We start from the raw sequence: 25850 nt of genomic DNA on the forward strand, positions 1-25850 counted from the left end.
AAGCTGGGTGGCAAGAACATTGTTCAGATAGGTGTGTTAATAATATGAGATCCAGTCTTTTCTCCAGATAACAAATCATTGGAGCATATTATTGTTAACAAAACATGACTGCACACAAAGACTGATACCAGTCATTTCCCAACCCCATTTAGTGCAGTGGTGTACACACCAAAAATGCTGTACTATCACTGTGTAAGGGAACTGTAAACATTAGACTTCCAAGAAACACCTTGTTATATAATGGGACACTCTCCACCAATAGATTAAAAAAAAAAAAAAAAAAAAAAAAACTATAAAAATAATGGTACTCTTTACCTAGCACGGCGCCCATCGCGGGCATCGCGGGTACATTTATGTCTGGCCGCGACGCGATGCCCGCGATTTCCCATTGAAACCCATGTTAAACATGGAAATCGCGTCGGTCGCGTCGCGGCCGGCCATAAATGTACCCGCGATGCCCGCGACGCTCCCGATTTGCCATAGGAATCAATGTTAAAAGGCCCGATGGACACGATTTTACTGTTAAATGCCTCAATGGACCCGATTTTACCATAGGAAACAATGTTAAATGGGCCTTAGAGCCCAAATAGTTACCCTGAACTCTGAAATGGCCCCCCCAATTGTTTACGCCACCCCACGATCAACGTCAACCCGAAGCGTGGCGAGCGCAGCGAGCCCGCGGTACGCGTCCTACGACCTTTTCATACCCCCACTATCCACGTCGGCGTGGAGTTGAGAATAGAATAGTGTGGCGAGCGCAGCGAGCCACCGAGCCCGAAGCGTGGCGAGCGCAGCGAGGGGACGCGGATACCTTCACAGCTATACGCGTCCCCTCGCGGGCTTCACAGGTGTCCATGGCGACGCGGACACCTGTGAAGCCCGCGCAGGGACGCGTTTACCTGTGAAGGTATCCGCGTGCGCTCGCCACACTATTCTATTCTCAACTCCACGCCGACGTGGATAGTGGGGGTATGAAAAGGTCGGAGGACGCGTACCGCCGCCCCTCGCGGGCTCGCTACGCTTCGGGTTGACGTTGATCGTGGGGTGGCGTAAACAATTGGGGGGGCCATTTCAGAGTTCAGGGTAACTATTTGGGCTCTAAGGCCCATTTAACATTGTTTCCTATAGTAAAATCGGGTCCATTCAGCCATTTAACATGAAAATCGTGTCCATCGGGCCTTTTAACATTGATTCCTATGGCAAATCGTGGGCATCGCGTGCACATTTATGGCCAGCCGCGACGCGACCGACGCGATGTCCATGTTTAACATGGTTTTCAATGGGGAAATCGTGGACATCGCGTCGGTCGCGTCCGGGCATCTTTAGCCCACATACGACGCGACCGACGCGATTTTTTACCTCACGATGCCCACGATCAAGATCGTGGGCGCCGTGCTAGGTAAAGAGTACCAAAATAATACATATCACAGACACTAAAGTATTGCATACACAGAAATAAAAAAAGAAGAAAACCTAAAATTTTCAGTAAACAGAGTGAGTAGACATTTCCAAGTCATTGAACGGGTCGACATGCATTGGGTTGACCTCTGAAGGTCAACATAGTCTTAAGTTTGACACATAAAAAGGTCAACAAGGATATAGGTCAAAAGGGTGATTAGGGCGACATGGGGTTTTTCACTTTTTTTAAGCCGACAGGCGGTATTTCATACCCTACCATCCACTAGGGCAGTGATTGCTAACCTTGACACTCCAGTTGTTGTTGAACTACACATCCCAGCATGCCCTGCATCAGTTTTAGCATGGCCAAATAGTAAAACTGTAGCAAAGCATGCTGGGATGTGTAGTTCAACAACAGCAGGAGTGTCAAGGTTAGCCATCACTGCACTAGGGCATGGAGTGAGAGTATAATAGTGTACTATGCGAGGGGGCGTGGTGCACAGATACCGTGTACATTCCTACTCAACATTCTGGACAAAAATGTTCAACCTTCCCATGTCAACATAATGATTGTGTCTACATACAACCTTTTTATGTGTCGACCTTCAGTGGTTGACCCAATGACCCACACCCGATTGAACTGTAGTGCACTGCAGAAAGCAGGAGTAGACCATTGTAATAGACTTTTAAAGTCCATTCATTTAACAACTGATGCAGGCAGGTGGTCAGTGCCTAGAAATAATTCCCAAGCAATCCTGGTGAGCACAGAACAGTTTAAATCCAGTATCAAACAGTGGTGACTAAATGCAGTTTGGTATATGTGAATTTCTTCTTTACAGAACCCATGCAATATTATCAGAAGACTCCCTCTGCATTTATCTTCTAGCATGCATAGCAGGAAATAAGTTATGAATTCAGCACAGCCACACCCCAGTTCTTGTTCTCTTTTCTGGTCTGAGACTTTGCCTCAAGCAGCTGCAGGGTCTGTACAGCAGCCAGTTTCTACTACTCCATTTTACTGCATTTCACTGAAATCAGGTTCAGTTTCCCCACAAAATTTCTGTTTGTATCTTTTACATCTTGCTTAGGGGTGTGGTAGGATATGTCGGCACACTGAAGCCCTGTACACACACACCTTGATTTGATGTTAGATTCGATTTTCTATTAGATCTGGCATTAGATCTTTCCATTCGATTTGGCATTAGATATCGAATTCGATATACATTCATCGTACACTGTACACATTCGATTTACTAGATTGAATTCGATATTTCCTTGGCTGCACAGTAGATTTTTCTGTTCGATTTTGTGAAAACGGGAGTGCGCATCAAATCTAATGCATATCGAAAGTGTCACAAAAACCATTCGATTTCGTTTAGGATTCGATTTTGCTTCTTTAGGCAAAATAAAATCGAAAATCGATGCATGTGTACATGGCTTTAAGAATATCAATAGATAACATGCTGACGCTAACATACTTCCAAACTAATGCCTAACCATAATTGAATTACTACATATTTAAACCATGTGGACATAATGCCTGACGGTATCCAGTGTTCCCTCTAGAAAGGAGGGCGGGCAGGGCGCCACTGCACGGGGGCAGGGCGCCACTGCACGGGGGCAGGGCGCCACTGCACGGGGCAGTGCAAGGGGGGGCGGACCGGGCCTGCCAACATCACAGTTGTGGGCGGTCCCGGGCAGCCGACATCACAAAAGGGGCGTGTCCAGGCCGCAACGTCATGAAAAGGGGCGGGCCCAGCCGCCGCCGTCACTAAGGGGGCATGCCCGGCCCAGCCGAAGTTACCGTGCTGCCGGGGAAGTGCTGTGAATCGCTGTCTAAGGCGGCGCTGCGCTTCCCCGTGCACACAGCCAGGGCAGGCACCAGGCTGTTTTAGCGGGGCGCTGCTAGCAGGGCAGGGCACATTTTGCCCTGTAAAATTCGGGCAGGGTGCAGCGCCCCGCTAAAACAGCCTAGCGGGAACACTAGTATCCATTGACTAGGATATTTCCTTAGATACAAAGATTTCTCTGAAATCGGAAGTCAAATTAAATGCAGTTAAGAAAGGGACTGACACCAGTATATTAAATAATCTGTGAATGTATACAAGAGGAAGAGAGAAAAAACACCATCCTTCAAGACAATTTAAGACATTAGCAATAAAAATATATTCCACATAGTAAAATGAAGGAGTGGAAGAACACTGATAAGCAGATAAAACTTAAATGCAATAAATTCCACTTATTAATGGATAACAAAAATGAGCAATATTCAAGTATCATCTCTCTTGAAAAAAAATGTTACAAGAGGAGTGGAAAAGTGGATCACTGAAACAATGCTAATATTACAGGGCGTTCATGCATTTCCTCTTTCTAAAGGATATAAAATTAATGAAGTCCCCACAAGTGAACCGGAAGCACAGTAGATTATTAGAGAAGGGTAACGTTGTTGTGTAAGTAATTCCCTGAAACATGCTATCTACTGCTGCTTCCCTGGTATATAGACAACTTAAAATGCAGGGTAGCCGATTAAAGCAACATACTTGAAGCATAAGTAGTTGAATCCATGAATGCATTTACTATTAAGAACAAATGTAAAAGACAAATGTAAAGAACTGCTCCCTAAAAAAAAAAAAAAAAAAAAGTTTAGATGATCGCACTTTTTAACTTGATGCAAGTAAATATCTAGCATTATGAAAAGAAAAAAAAAAGGAGGGGTGGTTGTTTATCTAGTGTCCATGTGTCACTGAAACACTGCCATCTGTTAGCAACAAGTGAAACTACATCTATTTACTTTGTGCGGAGATAGATATCTATATTAGTGTTCCCGCTAGACTGTTTCAGCGGGGCACTGCGCCCTGACGGATTTTTAAAGGGCAAAATGCGCCCTGCCCCTCTAGTAGCGCCCCACTAAAAGAGCCTGGGTGCCTGCCCCAACGGTGTGCACGGGGAAGCCGTAGATGGCGATGCCCAGCGCTTCCCCGGCAGCACAGCAACTTTGGTGGCGCTGGGCCTGCCCCTTTAGTGATGGCGGCGGCCGGGCCCACCCCTTTTCATGATGTCGCGGCCCGGGCATGCCCTTTTGTGACGTTGGCAGCCCAGGACCGCCCACAACTGTGACATCGGCGGGCCCGGTCGGCCCCCTTGCAGTGGCGCCCTGCCCGCACAAAATCCTAGAAGGAACACTATCTATATATCGATTATATATATATATATATATATACACATACACACACAATCCACTGCACTGTAATATCATATGGTTTGAGAAAGATGTTATCTATGTGCAGTGCTCGTTAAGATCTATAAATTATCTAAAGGTGCGTACACATGGATAGATTTGTCCAACGATTCAATCTCGTTAACGATTTCCTCTGAACCTCCTGCACAAACGATTTGGTGACAAATGATGAACGATTGAGCAAACGATTACACATGAAAGATTGATCTTTAACGATGGTGGAGGGAGAGGGACCCAATCAATTAGCCTTACCAAATCGTGCATACACATGAAACGATTGGTACACATCGTTAACGATTGGTCGCTGATCTTTCTGCATGCAGGAAAGATCAGCGACCTCTACCAACGACCGTCGGGTACGCGCATCGTTCGATATATCGTTCATACACACGGAACGATTTGAACGATTGGTCGTTTCAATCGATCGGGAACGCCCAGATCGTTGGCCAAATCTATCCGTATGTACGCACCTTTATATCTGTGTGTTTGCAAAGTAGCATTCTCACTATTTTCTCATGTATTATTGTTAAAATGTTCCAGTTACCTTATTGCAAAAAGAAAATTCATGGAGTTCATAACATTTGTATGCTAAAAGGCACCTAAATAGTGACATCGGTGTGCATAGAGTGCCAGTGGGGCAATATGGCACTATACATATGAAAACCAATGTTCAGAAATATAATTATGTCTATCTACCAAATTTGGTAAGTTTGTCTTTTTACATGGAGCTATAAAACAAATCTGAATAGGGAACTTTTAATCCCAATACATATCGCTGTGTTTTTGGCCTGATCACTTCAGAACCTTCTTAATGCCTTTGGGATTCTAGACAGAGCTGTAACATTGCGTGATGCTGCACATATGGGGACCAGCCTGCAGCATCAGTAAATGCACTGCTGAACAAGACGGCCTTAGGGCATCCTTTTTTGGCTGCAGACTGCAGGGTCCCCACCTAGCATCCAAAGAACGCTCTGGCAGCACTGCAGCAGTGATCCTGGCTGCAAGGTGTCTTCCAGATAACCTTCTGGCCAGAAGCATGGGCTGTGAGGTGGTGACCATGTTGCCCACAGAACCCCTGTGCTCTATGTGGTGGCATCAGTTGCACATCCATAGTTACAGGCCCTAGGTCTGGATGTGTCTTTGTTATGCACAAATAAACAATAAACATTGTTTATTCAGAATAAACTTTTTTAACTAATGCCCCTTTCAGACCAAACATATTACCTGGTATTTTGCAGTTTCAAAATGGTAATGTGTGGTCTGAAAGGTCCATAGTGAATTTACCATTTCCAATAAAACGGTATTTGGAAACGGTAAAAAAAGCATGGTCCTACCCGTTTCAGACCGGTTTTTGTTGTAGTCTGAACGGGTCTGAAATGGTATTAAGGACCCAGCCAATAGTGAGCACAAGCTGGTCCCGCTCTGTGCATATCTAATGAGCGGGACCATTGGCATGCAATGTAAGATACCAGCTTATAAGTGCGGTCTGAAAGGGGTTTAACCTGCTTTGACCGGTTTTAAGAAAAGTTTCAAAAACCGGGTCAAAACAGGTTTTGCGGTGTGAAAGCAGCATAAATATGTCCAGTTAAAAAAAAAAAAAAAAAAAAAGACACACATTATGAAGGAACCAGTTATGGAAACCTGGGTGCGAGAAGATATACTATGAAAATGTATTTATTTGTAGGTGCTGTGGCTATACAAAACTATTGTGTGTGTTCAGGGTTTGTCTGGTGTTCAGGGGAAACCCCCAGTGTGCCCCACTGCCTAGGCCCCTCCTCTTCTGAGGATCAGATGCCAGACTGTGCACTTGAATTATACATTGTACTGTTCATATATTACCTTATACCGCACAGAACTATGGTGTATTCTCTACAGTGCATTAAGCTTACCAAACTGGTACAATATCATGCATGCACTGTCATTTCATTACTCCATACATTTGTCAAGGGGCCCCAGACATACACTGTGGTTTATTTGGATGGGAGTTCTATTCAAGATAGGATGTTGCCAATAACAACCAATCAGATTAAACGTCTTTATTTAGCCCCTTCTAGAATAGATGGAATCTAATGGATTGTCCAGAACAACATGCCATCTTCGACAACTCCAATCTTAGTAAATAAAGCACTCAAATGGCTAGGCAAACCAAATGTGGTGGCTGGCTCTCTGGAGACTGACCAAACCCCTAAACGTAGGCCCCTACCACTGCATTCCCTCTGTGACCCCTTCAATCCCCAATGCCAACACGGTTTGTATTTAGTTGGTGCATTTTATCTAGGAGTAAATTGTGAAATGATGTGGTTTATCTGCTTTCAAAAAGAAGGAATGTTGAATAAATGTAACAATATTAAAATAATGTCACCTTAAGCCTTGCAACATAAATATGGTTAAACCAGGCTACTGTTCCCAGAAAACACATCAAATTAACACATCCCCAAGTGTGATTTCTGCTACCAAGTGAAAATCTATTTAACTCCTTCACACATTGATAAATAATTTGCATTTTCAAGAAAATCTCCACAAGCTCATTCAGACACCGCCAAAGGCCGTGATCATATAAAGTGACTTTACCACTCAAAAGTCCAGATCCAAACAATAAAGTGTATATAATCATACATCCATAAACAGGTCAACAGACAATAAAATGGTGACTGTGGAAAAAAACTTGCTGTTCCTATGGAATTGTGTGACCTGAAAAGAGGTCAAATGTGTTTGAATAGAGATTCCAGAAAGATTAAGCATGGTGCATATGTTATGGCTAATGTAAATAACAAATAATAAGAGATTAGCTGCTAGGACTGTGGCATTAAATGAATCTCAGGAGAGGATTTCTACAGAAGCATCCAATTGAGCTGTAATTAAAAGAGAATATTTAAAAGCATTGCTTATGAATAGATTCATATTAAAAGAGGACCAACAGGAAGCTTAACAATAAATACATATTATACTTCCATAGTAGGACTATAGCTAGAAATGTACAAGTCAGAACATTCACATACGAAGAGAGAACGTGGACATCACTCTGTTTTAATAAGAAATGTGCATATGGGTCACACAAAACAGGAGTTTAAAAGGATACAGAAGCAAATAAGTGGATCTTACATACAATAAGCCCTGCGAACCCTGGCCCGCAGCAAAGAGATAGGGACTAAGTAAAAACCGGACCCGGATAAGACACCGGAACGCCGGACCAGACATCAAACTCTGCATTCCGGAGCTTATAGTGTCTGGTCCGAGGGGTGTCCCATGCGGGGGGTGTCTTGTCCGGGGGGATGCCTGTGATTGCTCACACCAGGGACATGAGGAAGGGGAGATTACAGCCTCCCCGTGTGGTCTGGACCGTTCCAGTTTTTATTACACCCCCGGACCATGCGGTGAGGCTGTATTCTCCCCCCTCTCCTCTCCCAGGTGACAGGTGCGAGAGCAGCCCCATCAGATGGAGCACCCCCGGACAGGACACCCCCAGACCGGATACTACAAGCTCCGGAATGCAGAGTTTGATGTCCAGTCCGGCATTCCGGTGTCTTATCCGATTCCGGATTTTACCCATACCCAAAGAGATATCCACAATGCCTGGTCTGCTGTTCCGGACCGGAGCAATATTGTTTTTCTCTTCCTTGCAGCCTATTGAGCCCGGGTTTATACTCTCATGGTGGAGTCACTGTCGGAATATGTATGTGACCTTTGGACCCTTGTCACTATATACTATAGTGTCCATGATGCCCCGACTGCAGGCTAGCACACACCCCCACCTCACACTGTAAGTTGTAGAAGTCGCAATAGTAACCGGGCTGCAATGGAAGTGCAGGTTACTTACACGGCTGCCAGCTGCACGGTCCCAAGTGAGCGCTCAGCCCGCTGTCAGAGGCTGCGTGTGATAATAACACCCCGCTACGGCACATACCATACCCGGCGCCCGGCGATGCGCGCTATGACTGTACAGTGCAGGGCTGACAGCAGCGCGGGTGGCACCTGAGTGACTCATTCAGTCTATAAATGGTACATGTCTCACTTCCAGCCCCATGACTGCATGTACCACCCTCACAGTGTGATGCGGGCGCAGATGACGATCAGGAGCCATAGGACAGAAGTATGAGCAGCGTTACCCCTGTAGGAAGCACCCCTATAGGACATGTCCCTGCATACCAGCCTGGGCGCCTACACACGCCGATACAAAGTGTCCGTAGGCAGGGGCACAGGGGTCCGGCAGCATTACAGCTGCTCACTGGCACATGGAAACACCCGTGTGGGGCAGGTACACAGGCAGGAGAGGGGTCAGCAGCAGGTACATAGGAGGGGCAGCAGCGGGATGGGGGGCAGGCATCGCTTACCTGCTGCGGAGTCCGAGGCTCCGGGCTGTGCGGCGACCGGCAGTGACAAGCTGACAAACTCCTACCAGTCCCGGCTTATAGATGAGGGCGGGGAAGCCGGCTGCTCAGGTCCGGGAGAGGAAACTCCTGTCAGACTGAGTGCAGGGCAGAGGGAGGACCCGTGTCGGAGTATGTGTGCCTGGTTGGGCACACCTGTCGGGGCAGGGGATTGCCCGGTGCTCTTTGCCTCCGGCTGGCGTGAGGTGCCTCTCACTCCTGTCACTGCTCCGCGCACGACTCAACTTCCACTTTTCTGACCCCTCGCGGCCCCCATCCCTCCTCGGGGAGAGTTTACTGATAAAGAGAATAAAAAAAATGGAACCTCCAGCGCTTGGAGAGCAGTCTCCCTAGGCAGCAATAGCCAAGCGCCGATAACGTGTTGGAGGTTTCGTCCTTAACAATACATGGCTGCGGGTTTGATTGCTCTTGCCGTTTGGAATAGGGAAGTGCGTGCTTCTTGTGTTATTACATTTTTGGACACCACGTGAGGCCGGGGGCTCCTCCCCCTCAGTGACATGCCGGGGTCTGTGCTAACAGCTACGCTATTTATAGCACATTGGGTTATCTGTTAACCCGTTAAGTGCCAGGGGCAGGGTGCGCGCCGGCTGCACAGTGCGAGCTTGCAGCGTGCTCAGTCACCCGTGTGTCACCTGCTGGGACGGGTGCGTGGTCACGGTGTGCAGTACATAGCAGTCATGGTTAGTGTTGTATAGCACAGCCTACACCATATTACACGTAATCAGGGACTGCTCGCTGTAGTGTGTGATTAGGGAAACATGGGAACTTGTTACATGGGCTATAGACGGGCGGAGCACATGTGGTTATTGTCATTCTGCAGACAGCGAAGCTGTGGGGGCGGATAACAAGAAATTGGGTCATGTAGTACAGCAGCGCAGCCGTCCTGATTCCTACTCCTGCCATGTGTTCTCCTTCTGCTCTGCTGCCCTCTGCCTGTCACTCATATTATTACAGTGCAGCCATGGAAGGAGCAATCCTGCATGAGGTCACCTACTGTACATTCTCTTATTGCGCTATCCATCGACTGCCCCTAATGCCTAGGTTCTGTGCCCAGTTCTATAAGGTTGTCTCTGGAAATGTACTTGTGTCTCAGTGCTGACCAATACTACAATTTATATTCTTATTATGTATATTGTTGCCATTTGTAAATTAATATTTAATAGGAGTATTTATAGCAAGCTCTGTCTCCACACGCAGCACCCATGGTGTTATGGTTAGCATTAATGCCTCACAGCACTGAGGTCATCAGTTCAAGTTGTTTTTATACTCTCTAATGGTGGGTACACTCAGTGGGTACACACAGAAGCAGAATCAAATCAAAATTGAATGTTTTTTCCACAGATTTTTGCAGATTCGATCCTGATGCACGTTCACGTTGAGTGCTTTTGTTGTGTTGGTTTCCTCACATGATATATTTATTTCATGGTTGCCAACTCTCCCAGAGTGGCCGGGAGGATCCCCAAAAATCGGGTCCCCCTCCCGGCTCCCCGGAAAGGTGGGCAACCCTCCCGGATTCCAGCGGATCCCCTTCCGACCCTCATGTACCTGGTTGCAGAAGCTTTAAATTGCCACGATTCGCGGCTTTTCTGTGAAATGGGCGGGGTTAAATATGCAAATTGTGTATATTTAGCCCCACCCCCTCATCGGAGACCCACATATTGCGGGATTTGCATTACTGGGGGCAGGGACTGATGATGTCTCCATCAGGCCCCGCTCCCAGAAGTGATGCTGACAGTCTCCCATGCGGGGTTCTCCCGGAGAGGAGACTGTAAAAGTCGGCAACCCTGATTTATTTACAGTTTTTACAATCCAAACATATACTCTTAGATTAATCAAATTAACCCTAGAATGTCTGTGTATGTGAAGGCTGATCTCATCCTTTGTGCTCTCGGTGCCGTGCGACTAGAGGCTTTCCTCCAGATATGGATTCGTCTCCGGATATCCCTTGACCGTGGTGATAGACACAAAATACAGAATTAACGTGATTCCAATCCCTTAACATTCCGAGAGTTGAGTGAGGGGAAATTATAGGTGACCTTCACTGGCTGGGTGAATGGTCATCATCTGCCGGAGCCTCAGTCACCCAGTTTTGCCTATGTACCACTCACACGCTGAGGTGTTTGATTGTGGGGCTCACACATTCATGTGCAGCCCCAGATCGATGCTCGGGGGGGGAGGAAGACAGACAACACAAAGAGTACTTACACCAGAACTCTTGTCACCTTGACGGGGTGCTCTACTGCACCTATAGGGGAAACACAACCTCCCTGTCCTATAACAGTTCCTAGCACAGTGCTAACTAACCTGCACACACCTACCTAAGATTACATTAGAACATTATGCAACTAATACTTCACACATTGGTTGACTAATATGCCAAAACAACACTAAACATGTCAAAACACACAGACATTAACATTAGGTGACAGAGAACACACTCACAGTGTGAGTTTACTTACAAATATTCGACCCTTCCCTAGAACTGAACAGCTGTTCGCGGCAATGTGAAGGGCACAGCCGTTCCCTTTTTCTTAGTGCAGGCATGTCCAAACTGTGGCCCTCGAGCTGTTGTGAAACTACACATCCCAGCATGCCTTGCCATAGTTTTAGCATTCCCTAATAGCAAAACTGTGGCAAGGCATGCTGGGATGTGTAGTTTCACAACAGCTGGAGGGCCATAGTTTGGGCATGCCTGCCCTAGTGAATCCTGGTCTCGGAAATTCACCCCTTATCAATAAGAAGACAAAGGCCTATGTTGGCCTGAAATAGAGGCCTAAGATGGCTGACAGGCCTTAAGATGGCTAAGATGGCTGACAGGCCTTAAGAGGCCTAACATGGCTGACAGGCCTTCATGGGAGCACAAGCAGAAGAGTCGGAATATAGGGTACAGGCCGGAGGCCTGAAGATAGGGCACAGGCAGAGTTCCTGGATACAAGGCACAGGCAGGAGGCCTGATGGTAGGGCACAGGCAGAAGGCCTGGATAAGAGGCACAGGCAGGAGACCTAGATACAGGGCACAGGCCCGAGGATGCCTTTATGCAGGGCACAGGCCGGAGGGGCCTGACTATCGCAGCACAGGCCCGGCGGGGCCTGATCTCATACACGGGCCTGGGGCCCGAACACCTGGTAGCCTAGGGGGCTAAAGGTACGTAGATGGGCCAGGGCCTAACCGTTTTGTTGGGAGAGGCTGCAGCAGGGAGCTTCGTTAGCTCTTTTGCTTCCCACGTACTGCAGCACTCTCCGATCCTCTGGGTTTTCTTCCACTTCTGGCTCTGCTCCACTGTCTTCTGCCACTTCTGGCACCACCGCCGCCTCTTCCACCACCTCCTCTTCTGCTGCTGAGCTTCTTCAGGAGCTCCTCACTGCTCCCTCTCCACCGACGAACTGAGCTCACCCGCTCTGCAGTGTCTATTATAAGACGCTGGGAAGGAGTACAGCTATGATTCGGCGAGTCCTGATTGGCTTGCCCCGGTCTCTCCTGATTGGCCACCCAGCCGCGAGCACTGATTGACTCGTGCTGGGCACCATTCAAAATGCAGAGAGCCTATTGGAGGAACTTGCATCCTCTCGGATGCAAGTTCCTCCAGGCCTGGGACCCGTTGCCGCCGCCGAACCCGCAGTGCTGAAGGGGTGCCGCCCGGAGGAAAACGGAGGTAAGCATCCTCCACCTCCTCCCCAGCACGGCACTCCTCCATGTCCCCACTCAAATGTACATGTACAAGTGGTAGATAATATAGATTGTAATCTCCAGTGGCACAGGGACTGATGTGAATGTTCAAATATTCTCTGTAAAGCGCTACAGAATATATGTGCGCTATATGAATAACTGGTAATAAATAATGCCATATTTGATGTATTTGCAATGTATTAAAATCTTACAATGCAGTGCTGAGCTGAGCACTGAGATCAGCGATGCGCTCAGCTTCAGCTGCTGCCCAGCCCCACCTCCTTCCCCCGGCTATGCATGGCATGACCCTGCTAACATAATGCCGCACACAGCCGGGTTGCCAGGATCAAGCCCTGGGACACAGTGGGGGGGAGGCAGTGCACTGCCAGCCGGAGCCAGTGGTTACTCAGGTGAGAGACGTGTACACCGCCAACTACCATCCTCCATGAGTCTCCAGGCAGGCGTCTGCATTCAACTGCAGGTCTCCCGCTGTGGATGTCGTGTCCTGGCACCACATTGGTATTCAAGCGGGTAGACTGACATTTATGGGGCTGAGACTTGCTTTGGGAGTGCTTTAACTACAAATTAATATCCTTGTCTTGCATGCCATATAATAGCTACAATTGTGGATTAATAACAATTATTGCAATTTAAAGCTGGATAAAGGACACAGTTTATACAGTATAACATAGTGTATGGGTCATTGGGTTGACCAAATTAATGTAGACACAGTCGACATGGACACCGAAAAAGTGCACTGTGTCCCCTCGCATGGTTTGCTGCGCTCGCCATGCTTTGAGCTCGATGCCTTGCTATGCCCGGCACACTATTATATTCTCCCTTTACACCCTAGTGCAGGCATGTCCAAACTATGGCCCTCCAGATGTTGTGAAAGTCCCATCATGCCTTGCTATAGTTTTGCTATTAGGGAATGCTAAAACTATGGCAAGGCATGCTGAGATGCAGTGGCGTAACTAAAAATGTTGATCCCTTCTGCCAAAAACATTTCTGGCGCCCCCCTGCCCCCATTTTGATTGTAAAATAAATAATTTGCATGTACCTTTATAGCGCCCATTTCAAAATGAGTGTGTAGCCTCACTGCAAGGGTGTGGCCTCGCAACACACAGTAATGCCCCTTACACATTATACCCCACAGCGTAATGCTCATTACACATTATGCCACACACCAAGAGAGTCTAGTTTGAGAATCCCCCCAGTATGAAAGAAAAAAACTCAGGCCCGGCACTCTAGCAAATTTCAAATGTATTAAAGTAAGTACAATGTTTGGGGGTCAGATATGCCCCGTCATCAGGATAGTACGTTGCTATAAAGATGTTGAGGTATGTCTGACCCTGAAACGTTTCTGCCAAGGCACATAGCCTTTTACTTCATCAAAGGGAGTGCCGATCTATATATACAAACACACACACACACACACAGTGCTCGAAGTGGAAATTTTGAAGTGAAGTGTGCCTAGTGGGTGTGGTCACTCAAAAGGGGGTGTAGTGAACTGCACCATATACCCCTTAAACCAGACATGTCCAAACTACGGCCCTCCAGCTGTTGTGAAACTACACATCCCAGCATGCCTTGCAATACTTTTAGCATTCTCTAATAGCAAAACTGTGGCAAGGCATGATGGGACGTGTAGTTTCACAACACCTGGAGGGCCATAGTTTGGACATGCCTACCTTAAATAAACCCAGTCACGTGGTCAGACCACCACTCCCTTTGGTTCTACATTGCAACCCCTCAAAATAGATCTGTGCCAATGGAGCTGACCAGGTATCGTCCAAGAAGGGGTATGACTCCACAGGCTCTTGCAGCAAATCTGGATCTCTCTGCATTACTGGGAGCTTGTGAAGATCCCTGTTCCCTAGTCCATAACTATAATAGGAATATAATTGCTGCAATTGATATTATAGCCCCAGCGTGTGTACAACGTCTCAAACCACATCGTCAAGCTCCCTGGTTTGACAGCAGTCTTAATGAGCTCAAGAAAAGGGGGCGTCGAATTGAAAGACAATGGAGGAAGACTAACCTTTTGGAGGACAATGGCTGTGAGAGAGAATGAGTAGGTGCAATAGCGCTCAAAGGTAACCAATTTAAGGAATATAACAAAGTATAGTCGATATATTACCATACATAAACCTATACATTACACATCTGAAATTGACAGGCAGGTAAGTATTAGGATGGATGATTCAACTTCCACGGTTTCTCCCCTTATTCTGTATGAGGGGGAGAAATAATAGGCAACATAGTGCAGGTCAATCAAGTATAAAAGGTTTTAATAAGGCAGCGCACTTACAAAGTGGTGACTTTCATAAAAGCATATGACAAAGTAATCCCGGCAAACAGCAGGCAAGTAGATGTCTGTGTGAAGTCCTCTGGTCTGGGTCTCTTGCATCCGGACAGCAAGGGGGGCTCAGTCCGCGGAACTCCACTGCCACAATCCTTTAGCCAGGAAACACGATGTCCAAATATACGCTTAACGCGTTTCGGAAAAACTTCCTTCGTCAGAAGCGTATGTTAAAATGTCCATATACAGGGGTATATATACCCACAAACAATTAAACATGATACAAACCAGCTGACATCCTAAAGGTAGATCTATCGCTTGGCACGCAAGCGCTATAATACAGGGATGGATTTCCGCATAAATGACACGCAAACGTCATTTCTGGCTCTTTCAGCGGTACGCAGCAGCAATTTGCATCCAGCGATCATCATACATCTAGCCGGAAACGGCTGCAATACGCTGTGCCGCACAGTTCCTGTAATTGGAATACATAAGGTGACGTACTTCCGTTAGATGGAACGCACCTCCATATTGGTTTCACAGGGGAAACCAGGGACCCGATTTACATTTCATTCAATCAAAAAATCGGGTCGAAAATCGGGTCGGTCGCGTCGATCGCATCGCATGCGACCAAATCGCATGCGATGCGATCGACCCGATTTTTCTGACACGACCACCCCGATGTAAATCGCTGTGGCCGTGCTAGGAAACAAGTACCAGCTTTTCTGTACTGTATTACATTCATTCTATCTGTTAAGCGCCTTGAGTCCTATTGGAGAAAGAGCGCTATATAAATAAAATTATTATTATTATTATTAAACACAATAGTATGACCCCTTATACTATCTAGTACTAATGCCCCTTACACATGCCACACAGAATAAGTCAAAAATCACATTATGCCACATGGAGTGAGCCAAAATTCCCACGGAACACATTATGAGCCAAAAATCACATTATGCCACACAGTGTGAGCCAAAAATATCTCTATGACACACGGTATGAGACATAAATCACATTATGGAGTTTATTCTGGTTGGTGCGGCCAAACGTGCGTACGTTCCATATCAACGTACGCTTTCCGTACGCGGCCGTTAAGGTAAAGTCCACCCACAAAACAGCCGCATACGTACGGGCACAAACACCGACAAAGGGGAGTGGCGTACAATTGAGCGCACGCCAACGTACACGGACGGATCAACCCTTAGACACCGACAACTGGTGTACAACAGAGCGTACGCCACCGTTTATGGGCGTCTCTCGTCCGTCTTCCCACCGACTTCTCGCGGCAATCTGAGCGTACGCCAGCTTGCACGGACGGGTCGCTATTGTTTTCAATGGAAAACTCAGCTTATGTCACCGCTCGTGAGAGTGAGCGTACGTCCGTGCACGCTGGCATACCCTTCACATATATGGACCTGCAAATCTTGCCTTTCAACTATAATTAAGGCAATTAATTAATTATTCAAATTGTTATTCAATTATTGTTTTCTATTAACTCAATTGTCTATCTTAATAAAGACCCTAATAACACAACATTTTAACCCTCATTACATGTATATTTGTTATGTTCTAATGTGGCATTTCAATCACTATTTATGTGTCCCCACATTGCTTTTAATTTTAAATAAATTTATGTTGTTGTTTGTGTGTATGTACTAAATTATGTCCATAATTAGTTTGTCCAAAATGTGTAACATGTATACCTACCCTGATGTTATGTGTGATGTTTTAATTTAACAACATTAAACATTCATGCATTTTCACTATGTGTTATTTAACTCAAAAACACACACATTCACACATCAATGGTTACCCCTCACCTCAAATTACCAATATAACTTACATTACACATCTGTATGTACCTTCCCTTACAAACCCTCTCACATATTTATGATTAAAAACACAGGCAACTTCTAACTTTACAAAAACATTTATTTTAACAAAACAGAGTAAGGGGGGAAAAAAAAATTAAAGGAGGGCCTCCAGTCGGCCAAAAAGAATCGTTAAATAAAATAATGTCAGGAAGATTTCCCGCAGAATTTCCCCAACATCATCCTGGTGCTGTTCTGTGTCTGTAGTGAAGGGAAAAAAAACATTACAGTATATTTAATATATCATATACACAAATGTTTGTTGCATTGTAACATAATATGAATTTGGGAGTTAACTGTGAAGGCCACATACATTTTTCAACTACATTGAAGATGGTTCTGCTGTAAACACGGTCCTAAATACTATTCTGTTGACACACACATACTGTACATATTACATAACATTAAATTAATTACTCCTTCTTGGATGAATGTATGCTGTATCCCAATTGGTAGTTTTGTTTTGGGGGACTCACCTCTAACCTCACAATTAGGCTGTGCTATTTTTGGGTTATGACATTGTTGCGGCTTAAGCACTCCTTACTATTTTAAATTTAGGACATTGCTGTACAAATTATAGGCCTAAAGCTATGTTTGTAAAGCATGCATCCGCATGGCCTCACACACTATTAACAAAACAATCTCTAAATTAATGTTGCACATCATGCTGTGAAGTGGAGTTACACAACACCTGGACCCACATAACTACAACACCACTAATGTCGGATATGTCATTGGATGTACTGTTATGTCAATTATTCAAGGGGTGAGGCATGGCCACACTCCAAAAAACCACCAAGGGGACCCTTGTTCCTAGAGAAGGACAGGCCACACCTCATGGTCGCCCTGCAGTGATATGTTGCAACTAATGTTGATGTTGGATACACATATGTGGTTGTTGTGATTGTTTATGTGTAGAAATGTGTAGGTAAACATTAGCCACATTATTTACTTACGGCTAGTTGAGCCATCCTGCTCGCCGCTGGTTGGGTGTCCGGTGGTTGGGGGGGTCAGGAGCAAGGGTGATGGGATAGGACTTGGGATAGAGGTAGTGGGTTGGAGTGGGGATTGGAGAGGTTTGGGGGTGGGTGGTGGGGAGGTGTAGGGGGTTTGGAAATGGGGTGGGGAGGGGGTGTGGGTGGGGGTAGGGGTGTGGGTGGGGGTAGGGGTGTGGGTGGGGGTAGGGGAGTGGCTGGTGGAAGGGGATGTTGATATGGGGTGTGCTCCAGCAGGCCCCAATGTGTCCTCCTCCTCCTCCTCTTCCTCCTCACGGCCTTCCTCTTCCTCCTCTTCCTCCTCACGGCCTTCCTCTTCCTCCTCCCGGGCTGCCTCCTCCCGGGCTGCCTCCTACCGGGCTTCCATGCGTGCCCTGGCGCGTGCTGAAATGTTCATGTTGATGGCATAGAAATCGAAGGTTGGGTTTCATAAAAATGGGGGAATGAAAAATTCACATTAGTCATGCTCATAACCTTACAAATTATCATTTTTGTTATATTTCATACATTTATCATGCTAACTAATTGATATGCTACACCCCAAAACAGAGCGAGTACATATACCCCCCCCCCTATACACCCCTTATACACCCCATATACACCCCTATACACCCCCTATACACCCCTTATACACCCATATACACCCCTTATACACCCCCTATACACCCCTTATACACCCCATATACACCCCTATACACCCCTTATACACCCCATATACACCCCTATACACCCCTTATACACCCCTTATACACCCCATATACACCCCATATACACCCCTATACACCCCTTATACACCCATATACACCCCTTATACACCCATATACACCCCTTATACACCCCCTATACACCCCTTATACACCCCATATACACCCCATATACACCCCTTATACACCCCCTATACACCCACATACTCACGAACATATTTCTAAAAAGTACAGAAATCATTGCTAAAAAACGCAGACATATTAGTAAATATATACTTACATCGGGCAATATGGTGGCGAATTGAGCAGAGCATCACTGGCTGCCGCCGGCGCAGGTCAGACCAGCGCCGCTCCACTTGGGCCAGGCTTCTGCGGACGCCGGTCCGGCGTAGATAAGCCGGCGGGCAGCATTATATGCCCGCCGCTTGTCCATGTTGGACACATATGGGCCCCTGGGCCCCAGGCGCCGGTCCATCACCTCAACCAAGACCACCAGCTCCTGGTTAGAAAAGGCGTTAGCCCTGGTTGAAGTCATATTGGCAATGGCGCAGTTATTAATTGCAGGTACATATATAACTTTTGGTGGTTGCTGATTGGTCTAAAAACTTGTTTGTTTAGTATTAACTTTATTAATCCTTCTTACATTGACAAAAATGTATGCGAATAGAAACTTACGCGGACCGTTCAGATATATACACACACCATAACCAACAGTATGCTTTCAATTTATAGAGAAACGTACTGTATATACAGTGTACTGAAAATAATACACGCAACCATCTACTAATACATACGCTGATAACAAGGCACAATACAACGTTTTCAATGTAGAGACGTACTGTATATACAGTGTGCTGAAAATAATACACGCAACCATCTACTAATACATACGCTGATAACAAGGCACAATACAACGTTTTCAATGTAGAGACGTACTGTATATACAGTGTGCTGAAAATAATACACGCAACCATCTACTAATACATACGCTAATAACAAGGCACAATACAACATGTTGGTGTATGACAATTTCATCCTCATAACATATGTAGGGAAAGCATTATAACGTTGTTATGTTTTTAAATGTGATTCAGAAAGCATACACGAACTCCAACAGATACCACCTGAAAACACTCATCATTGGAATGACAGGTGCACACATTTAACCATGTAGCACACAATGGTCAACAACCTGTGTATGTGCATGTACAGGTGAATGTTCAGGTGCGTTGAGACCTGCGTAATTTAAGCGGGAATTATCGGCGGGAAATATCGGCATAAATTAGCTACTACATTGCGGGGAAAAGTATACGCCCCCTTGTTCATGGCGGGAGTTTACCATATAAATATTCAGTCAGATGCAGGCCAGAATTGCTGCAAACATGTCTAGCTCAGATGATTCCGCAGCTGAAGATGCTCTACAGAGAGCAAGAGCAGAATTCTTGCTTGAAAGGTTGAGGCAGAGGGAGCAGGAGAGGACAAGGAGGACCCAAGAGCAAGGGGGCCCCTCACTAACAGCCACTACTGCAATGCCACCAGCTCCACAAGGGCCAAGCAACCAGCCAGAACAAGAGGTTGCATCTCTCCAAACAGGTGTGACCCAGCAGATGCATGGTGAGAGAACTGGGGCCACCAGAAAACGAGCTGCAACATCTAAACATACAAACATAGAAACATAGAATGTGACGGCAGATAAGAATCACTTGGCCCATCTAGTCTGCCCCTTTTTTAAACATGTTACCTCAAACCCTATTTGATCCTTATTTTTTTGTAAGGATATCAATATGCCTATCCCAAGCATGTTTAAATTGTACTACTGTATTTGCCTCTACCACCTCTGATGGGAGGCTATTCCACTTATCTACTACTCTTTCTGTGAAGTAATTCTTCCTCAAATTTCCCCTGAATCTTCCTCCCTCTAGTTTCAGTGCATGTCCTCGTGTTCTGCTGCTCCTCTTCCTGTGAAGAATGTCTCCCACCTGTACCTTGTTAAAACCCTTGATATATTTGAAAGTTTCTATCATGTCCCCCCTTTCCCTTCTCTGCTCTAAAGTATACATATCTAGGGCGAGGACTGAGCAGGATACCACCACCAAAAAGAGAAACCCTGCATTTCTAGAGGCAGAGTTGAGAATTTTAGTGCCCAGGGCACGAGAATGGATCGAATTGGCTACCAGGAAGCCGAGTGCCAGTGCAAAGAGAAACCTTTGGGAGAAGATCACAGAGGAAGTGAACCAGGTGTCACCAGTGGTCAGAGATTGGCTATCAGTGAAGAAAAGGCAAGTGTGTTTCTCCCCCTGATAATGTCATATGTGTGTACATATGTTACATGTATGTTTTGAGAATAATAGAAAGGTGTGTTTGTAGATAGTTCTACACTTCAATGTGACATGTGAACACAACCATGTCTAATAACCCACATTTATATATGAAACATGCACCATTGGTGTGATGTGAGGTTATGGGCACAGTTCTGCTCATGTGAAGTATGTGATGGGACAACAGAAAGTGTGTTGTTGAAAAAGAGTTGTTGTAACATGTTCCATATGATGCTACTGAAACAAGAATGTCCAAACATGTAGCTGGTGAGAAACTACACATCCCAGTATGCCTTCCCATAGTTAAATTACTCCATAATAACAACACTGTCAAGCTATGGTGGAATGTGTAGTTTCACACCAGGTGGAGGTGCATAATTTGGCCATGGATGATGTCATTTCTGCATAGTGATCTATGTATGTGCATTTAGTGGCCTAATGAATGAGATGAGACACTGAAATGCCTCATAATGGAGACATTAATGTGTGTGTGGGAAACATATGCCTAAAAAACATAACATCACCCACACTAGGAAATGTAACGTAGTCATGATGTTCACTAGCACAGTGGTGCACATATCTCATGGTGATATTTGTATTTTTGAACTTGTAGGTGGTCAGACTTCAAAACTACACTGAAGAGGAAGATGACTGACCGGTACAACCACAGCATGTCCACCAGGAGGGGGCCTATGCCAGATAATTTGGAATATACCCCCCTGGAGCAGGACGCCTTGGATGTTATTGATGTGGCCGAGGTCAGGGGGATATCCAATATGGATAGTGAGCTCCCGGTGGAGGTCTTTGCTGCTGCTTTTGATGGTAAGTCACAGTAATGCATTGTATTTGGAAAGATAGTTTTTTGTGTGTATGTGATGGTGACATTGTTTTCAATTATTATCCTAGAAGAAGCAGAAACACAGGATGAACCGGCAGCATCTTCCTCTGCAGAGCCACAGGTGGAGCAAGTGGTCCAGCCTCCACCAACACGACACCCCCAGCCACAGGACACATGGGATGCCAGGTGGATGGTGATGCTGGAGAGGATTGAGCAGCAAGGGGAGGAGTCTGCGGTCTGTCAGCAGCAGGTTATGGAATTTCTGGCAGATTGGAAGGCCACAAAGAGGCAGCAGTGTGAGGCCTTAAACCGCATGAATGACACTCTGGCGGCTGGCATGCAAAGCATTGTCCAGCAATTCAGCCGCCAGAATGACATTCTGGTGGAGCTGCTCACCACCGCCAGGTCCCTAAGGGACAATGCCCCATCTGCTGGCCCACCCCAAGCTGCTCCCCAACCTTCCACCTCTGCTGACCCTTCTGTGTCCAGTAGGGGAAGACGGCGCAAGCCATCAGAGCCAAAGGCCCCTGTCCCCACGGCCCCATCTAAAAAGGGGAAAAAAGGGCCAAATTAATGACACCTGGTTCACTTCCTCTGTGGTTGGACCCCAAATGTTTAAATTGCACTGGACATCCACTTCCTGAGTTGGCCATCGATCCATTTTCGTGCCATGGGCATTAAAGTTCTTATTTTGACCTCTAGAAATGCAGGATAAATTTTTGGTGGTGTGTATCATGCTTAGTATTCACCCTGGTTGTTGCAGTTCGTATTCTGGGGTCCACATTTCTTTCACCATTGCATTTGCAGGGTAACACATGTTTGGAGATATGCAACCTCTTGTTCTGGCTGATTTTTATTTTTGTGTATATTTTATATTTTATTTTTATTTATGATATTAAAGTGGCAAATAAGCTGTGATGCTGAACAGCAAATAAATTTATTTTCCCAATTACAACACAATTGTTGTATGTGTAATTTCTTGTGTGAAACAAATAATACATTTATGTGTACTTACTGACCAGGGTATTTTTGAGCATTTCTTGAAGTGTGGTAGAAGTTTCCCATGTGTAACCCTCTCCATGGCCATTCACATGTTCATATCCAACTTTTCCCAGCTAATTAGTTTGTGTCAGCAAATGTGCAGAGCAACTTAATAGGTGAGAAAGCAGTTTGTGTGCAGGTGAGGTAGCTCCTACATTAGTAGGTAAAAGCAGGTCCAGAACAATGATTTCCTCATGGAGTGGGTGAGGTAGACAAACAAGGGTCAAAAGGGACATTTGTGTAGGAATGCATATGTGTCCTCCCTAAAAAAACAGTCATGTCTTGGTACAGGGATGTTAAAGATGTGTGAATCGGCCAAACATGATAAAATTGCTTGTGAACAAACATGTTTAACTATTTAAATATATATGAGTTTACAGTGTCATAAGCAGATGTAGGAATCCTTTGTTAGAGAGATGTGAGTGCAATAATGTGATTGGTGGCATCTTACATCCAGAGTGTAGTAAAATCCAATTCATAGCAGATCAGAAAGTGGTACAGTTCTGTATTTTGGGTACTATACAAAGATTGTGCGCAAAATAGTGGGCATGGGCTTAAAACATTGCTGAAACATCCTTTGTAGGTGTTAGATGTGGTTTATGTTATTGTATCATAAATACAAAACCTATGTTTGTATTAGAGTGAACACGTTGACACATGTCGACTTGTGTAGATTGAGTGTGCTACTGTGTAAAGTCTATGAAAGCACGTAGTGAATGTGTATAAATGTTTTACAAATACCTACCTTAGCATATATAAGCAGGTCTTAAAAAGATTCTGACCTTAAATTAAACAGACCTTTAAATGTCGAGAAGTATAGAAAGATAAGCTTCCAAGGTGTTTCAGTGCTGTGTGTGGCTTGCAGGTAGTGAAATAATGGTTTGGACTTAATAGACTGCAGCATTGCTTATTGCATTCAGGTGTATGTGTTTGAGTAGTAATCAGCGTAAATTAGCAAACCCAGGCGTCCGCTGTCATGCGGTATCTGTAGGGGTGGTCTGAGGTGGCGGTTGGTGGCCGCCTGTTTTGTATCCGAAATGAACGGTGCTTTAGCCGATCGAGCGGTAGTAGCACCGTTCATTTTTGGTGCACACCCCCGTGTACGCCCATGTTTACGCCCATTTTTCCCTCATTATTTCGGCCGCTCCCCTCAACACGCCCCTATGCCGCCCCCAATGACCGTACTCTCGCGTACAGGTTTTTTCGCACGGAGAGACCCGTCCGTAAGCGTTGTGGAGTGGTCGCGCCTGCGCAATGGAGATGGTACGCATGCGCAGATCAATAAAAAGCCCGGAACGTACGCGTACGGCCCAGCCGCACGACCCAGAATAAGGCCCTATATACCACATGACATGAGCCAAAATTCACATAATGCCACACGGAATGAGACAAAATTCACACTTAATGGGCCAAAAATCACATTATGCCACAGTATGAGACAGAGAGGAATGGCAAGGACATAGGGACAAAGAGAGTGATAACGGGGACAAAGAGAGTGAAAATAGGGACAGCAGGGATAGAGAGTGTAACAGCAGGGAGAGAAATACGATTACCTAAGGAGGAGGTGGCTCTGGTCAGCGGCAGCAGCGGTGGCTCTGTACGGCGGCAAGGAGGCCCTCTGTGTACAGTCCACCTATGGCCGCCGTCATTTCAAATCTGCCCGCGAACCGGCAGCCACTCAGGAGCTGCTGCGTGGTTACTCCCACTTCAAGCACTTATTGTTATTTAATCTTCACAATTAAAGAAGTATGGTTGTGATTATGGACATTTAAACAATTGCATAATGTAAAAGCAGCAGGGTGCCAGACTGATTGGTGGGGGAGGGGTGATTAGGACAGCTGCAGGGTTTGGATGTCTGAAGGAAGGGGGGGGGGGATGCATCAGCTGCTGGATGCTTGATGAGGGGGGGGGCACAGCCCCTGCCTGACTAGTTGGGGTGGAGAGATTAATACTGCGTCTGGGTGCCTAAGTGGGTATGGCAAGGGTACCTGAGCTGGTATAGGAAGGGGGGGGGGGACACAGTTGCTGGGTCAGGGTGCCAGAAGGGAGGAGGGGAGGTGCGGAGCGAAGCGCAGGTAACTTGCCTTTTGTGTGCCTGAGCATAGCAGACGCCGGGTGTCTGAGCGGGGCGAGGGGGATCCTGCCACGAAGGTAGGAGAGCTGGGGAGGAGGAGGCCTGCTGCTGGGTGCCTAAGCAGGGGGCTAGTTCCCATAATGTTCTGGGTGCCTGATGGTGTGAACTACCTGCTTCTACCCGGCCGGTGCCTGACTGCAGGGCACAGCGACCGGGTGCCTCAGTGTGGAAGGGGAGGACTAATACAGCTGCCAGGTCCGGGTGTCTGTAGGGCAGACGCGGGTGTACGGAGAAAATTTGCCTGCTATGTGTCTGAGCAGGGCAGCCGCAGGGGAGAAGCACATCAGCACTCCTCTCCAGAATCCGGTCTCACACGCTGCACTCGGGAGGGAGAAGGGACATGCTGCACTCGGGAGGGAAAGAGGTGCACGGCTGGGTTTCTGCTGCTCCTGCTTGTTGGTGCAGCAAGCATCCTGGGTCCAGCGCTCCCCGTAGACTCTACCGGCGCTGGCTCCTCCACTCCTCCTGTTACACCACTGTGCCGGCACCCACGCAGCCCCCGCTCCCCCAAGCAGCAGTGGGGGCTGCCTTACACTATCTACGCCACTGCTGGGATGTGTGGGGCATGAAATACCGCCTATTGGCACGTGTCACCTCAAACCCCCCCCCCAAAAAAACCACGTTGACATTTTGACTGTTGGCCCTGTCGACCTTAGCCATGTCAACCCTTTTAATGTGTCGACCTAAGCCCTGTTGACCTTCAGTGGTCGACTTTAATAGTGTCAACCTAATGACCGTATACCATAAAATGAGAGACTGAAATTAATGCTATAGTGCTTAAAATTGATTAGTAGAGGCTCACAGTAAACAGAGATTTATTGAATGTATGTCTTTCTGGTACTTATGTATTATCTGGGCTCCCATGTTAAATGCACCCCATTTTTTCATACCCCTACTATCCAACTACGCATGGAGTTGATTTTATATAGTGTGGCGAGCGCAGCGAGCTACCG

At 46.3% G+C, this 25850-nt stretch overlaps 2 protein-coding genes across 2 annotated transcripts in view; one reads left to right on the forward strand and one right to left on the reverse strand.

Annotated features, from left to right (window-relative positions):
* Positions 1–9519, reverse strand: part of TAOK3 (TAO kinase 3) — a 212988-nt gene extending 203469 nt beyond the window's left edge. Inside the window, exon 1 of the mRNA XM_083151479.1 lies at positions 8968–9519. The gene's annotated coding sequence lies outside the window, so the exon portion shown is untranslated. The remainder of the gene's footprint in view (positions 1–8967) is intronic.
* Positions 8565–25850, forward strand: part of LOC146012947 (protein Hook homolog 2-like) — a 52724-nt gene continuing 35438 nt past the window's right edge. The window contains exon 1 of the mRNA XM_083151480.1: positions 8565–8726. The gene's annotated coding sequence lies outside the window, so the exon portion shown is untranslated. The remainder of the gene's footprint in view (positions 8727–25850) is intronic.

The sequence above is a fragment of the Crinia signifera genome, chromosome 1, assembly GCF_055691185.1.
Source record: "Crinia signifera chromosome 1, ASM5569118v1, whole genome shotgun sequence".
NCBI classification, from domain to species: Eukaryota; Metazoa; Chordata; class Amphibia; order Anura; family Myobatrachidae; genus Crinia; species Crinia signifera.